Source organism: Schistocerca nitens, chromosome 7, assembly GCF_023898315.1.
Source record: "Schistocerca nitens isolate TAMUIC-IGC-003100 chromosome 7, iqSchNite1.1, whole genome shotgun sequence".
Lineage (NCBI taxonomy): Eukaryota > Metazoa > Arthropoda > Insecta > Orthoptera > Acrididae > Schistocerca > Schistocerca nitens.
Genome location: NC_064620.1, coordinates 133945924 through 133949449, shown reverse-complemented (window position 1 = coordinate 133949449; position 3526 = coordinate 133945924). Strand labels below are relative to the sequence as shown.

Genomic DNA, 3526 nt, shown 5'->3' with positions numbered 1-3526 from the left:
GGATTATACAGCTAACCGGTTACAAATTACTGTTTGGTAAACGACCTAAGGTGCGACACCTAAGAGTGTCTTCATCAGAATGAAATTTTGATAAACCGTAAAATGACATTACGAAAAAGCAGTGGTCCGAGGTTAGAGCAGCTTTGCTCAAGTCAAAAATAAAATGAAACTTGTAACACCATTATGATTGTGAGTAATTAGTACAGTGTAATTTTATTATGAAGTCTTTATTCTGTATGAGCTAAGATCTTTGAATTGTTGGAGGGAAATGGAAATTTGTGATGTATACTTTGTAAATACTTAACGGTGTGTTTAAATAATGTAATATTATAAAATATGTCTGTTTGTAAAGACAAAATTGTATGTTGAAAACTGGTTCATACTTACGGATCTTGTATTGTGAAATAGAAAAGACGTAGGGAACCCCCTCTGCTACGGAAGGGTCTTGGCGCGCGAGAAAAGGTGGAAGTGGCGGTCAATCTGGGCGGCAAGAGAGGGAGTTATTCGGTCAGTCAGTGGCCAGCAGTTCTGCAGTCAACACCGCAGGTGCCAAGTGAGGCATTGAGAAACCGAATTTATGATGGAATGGCCTCGGATGTGGTTCCGGCTTTAAAATGGTGCTCCCGCATTTGGGATGGCTCTAAAAATGACTAATACGTTGCCAAGAAGAATTAAATAGAGCATAAATCCGCTAGAAGTGAGACCAGATAGCCGCCACGTGATTGCCACCACTATTGCGCCACTGCTTCATCAACTTTAGAGATCAAATATGTACACCAGTGTGATCCTGTAAACCTGTGTGTGCTTTTGCAAGAAAATTCAAGTGTTGCCGAATTCGTGTTTGAAATTTGAAACTGTCCTCTTCATGATACCAAGTAGGATCCTTTCCTAAACGTGTTTAAGAACGAGTATCCTGTTTACGAAAGAACACTAACTTGTTTCTATTTAAATGAGCCTAAATTTCAGTTTCAAAGCACATAAAAGTTCCTACTTAAATCATTTGTTTCACAGATAAAAAGAGAGGCACGTTATTTCCGACTCCTTAAAAAGCGTTATTTTACTTTCAGTTGCTGCTACGCTGATTGTGCCAAAGTTTAGATTGTGCCAAAATTTATTACTAAAGAGTATAAATACTGATAGTTAAAATCACTTGCTTCTCAAGTAATGAAAAAGGCACATAATGCTAAACCTATTTGAAACTTTACTATACCTTGAATGTATTTCTGAAGTTAATTAAGAGTATTGTCAGTGTATATTGCTACAAAGCATTGAAAGATAAATAATGTTTCTGAAACGTGTGCATAATTGCTTATAAAGGAACGGACAGTTTAAGGGGGCCCCCACTTTAACCTTTGCTAGTAGGAGAAAGTTAATTTGAATATGGTTCTTGTTAATGAAATCTGGATTATTTCCACTATAGAGAGAAAATAAAATGTCTTAGCACAGTGTTAATTTATTGCATTTGTGATGTGTATGTGTTAGTCAAACTTGAACTCTTGTCAGGTGCGCTTAATCTCATGAGGCCTTTGAGAACATTTTGTGCTGAATAAATTAATGGTTGAGTTAGAAATTATAATTAACAGGAGCAAAGTCTCTTTTACATTTTTGTGATTGCTAATCTATGCTATTAATAGCTATTGCTATCCATTGTGCATTTCGCCTGGTAGTTGTGTGTGTTCATGGCACTTGACTAAGGCGGAATTTATGAAAGTCCCTTTTGCAAAGGATATATTTAAATCCATTGAAAATAATGTTTTCGCGGTATTATGCCAAATTAGGTTGGCGACCGTTTATTGTTTCATTTAAGGGAACTTTATTGCTTTCTTTTCTTACAAAATTAAAGTCTTTCTGCTTTCTTCTAATTGCTATAGTACGAAATTCAGGTTCGATACCCTCTGTCCATTAGGTAAACACACGGACAATTTCAAAATTCCTCCCAAAGGGTAACGCTATACAGAAGGTTTATGTCATTTTTGGCGTTTAACATTCCGCGGTTGCGTTATACTTGGCTTCCCTGCGACAGGACGAGAAGTTCGGTTATCAGGGAATTTGAAAGTTCTTTAACGCACCATTAGCATTATAAACTTGCAAGGCTCTGCCACGAGTGCCTAGTTAGAAACAACATCTGATGTGATACGTATGATGGCTTTTTAACGGTGTTGTAAGTAACACCCTTTGGCAACGGCCTTGGCGCAGTGGATACACCGGTTCCCGTGAGATCACCGAAGTTAATCGCTGCCGGGCGTGGTCGGCACTTGGATGGGTGACCATCCGGGCCGCCATGTGCTGTTGCCATTTTTCGGGGTGCACTCAGCTTCGTGATGCCAACTGAGGAGCTACTCGACCGAATAGTAGAGGCTGCGGTCAAAGAAAACCATCATAACGACCGGGAGAGCGGTGTGCTGACCACACGCCCCTCCTATCCGCATCCTCATCTGAGAATGACACGGCGGTCGGATGGTCGCGATGGGCCACTTGTGGCCTGAAGACGGAGTGCTTCTTCTTCTGTAAGTAACATCCTTTACACTGAATTTTTCATTGCAGCCGTCGTTTATCCCTATCAGAAATAAATAAATAAATGTCTTCTGACTAGGGCCTCTCGCCGAGTAGACGTTCGCCGGATGCAATTCTTTCGATTTGATGCCACTTCGGCGACTTTCGCGTCGATGGGGATGAAATGATTATGATTAGGACAACACAACACCCAGCCCCTGAGCAGACAAAATCTCCGACCCAGCTGTGAGTCGAACCCAGGCCCTTAGGACTGACATTCTGTCGCGCTGACCTCTCAGCTACCAGGGTCGGACACCCTTGTCGGATGTTCTTCCTAACTAGGAACACATGGCAAAGGCTGGAACGTTTTACTTTATTTTTGTCTTGAGCATGGCTGCTCTAAATTCGGACCATACTTTTTTCGGAATGTAATTTTACGGTTTATCAAAATTTCATCTTGACGAAGACGTCCTTAGTAGGGGTCGAAACCTAGGTCAATGCACCAAACGGTAGTTTACAACCGGTTGGCTGTATAATCCTATTGTGAAACTAGTATACGGTTTCTGAGTAATAGCCACGTTTTAAACTGTAATTACAGATTGTGTTAGAGGCTAGGAAGTCAGAGAGTTCTGATTATTTAATTTTTTTTTCCTCAGTGCCGGCCATGCTGGTGACTTAGCGCGCTAGTTTAGGGCAGCCGGCGAGGATCTGCGCCGCCACTGGCGCGCCTATTTCGCCGAGCAGGCACTTGTGGCGCGGATCCAGCGGCCGTCTGACCCAGTTGCAGATATCGAGCGCGAGCAGTCCCCACTCCCTCCCTCCCTCCCTCCCACCCTTCCCCTCCCTACTCACCCTTTTGCCTCGCTCTCTCCCAGTAGCCCTTAATCTGGCGGACGTTAAGCGCCCTCCAGCTGGCGGCGTGCATGTGTGGTGGCGACTGCCGACTGGTGCCTACCGGACGCAGTCGAGTCCCCGGGACCAGACACGCCGGCGCGGCCCAGATAACACGCCGCCCGCTATTGCATCCAGACCC

The 3526-nt window shown here is 43.3% G+C and overlaps 1 pseudogene; it reads left to right on the top strand.

The window, feature by feature from the left end:
- The first annotated feature begins 2177 nt into the window (after nt 1–2177).
- On the top strand, nt 2178–2295 carry LOC126196024 (5S ribosomal RNA; annotated as a pseudogene).
- Nucleotides 2296–3526: the final 1231 nt, after the last annotated feature.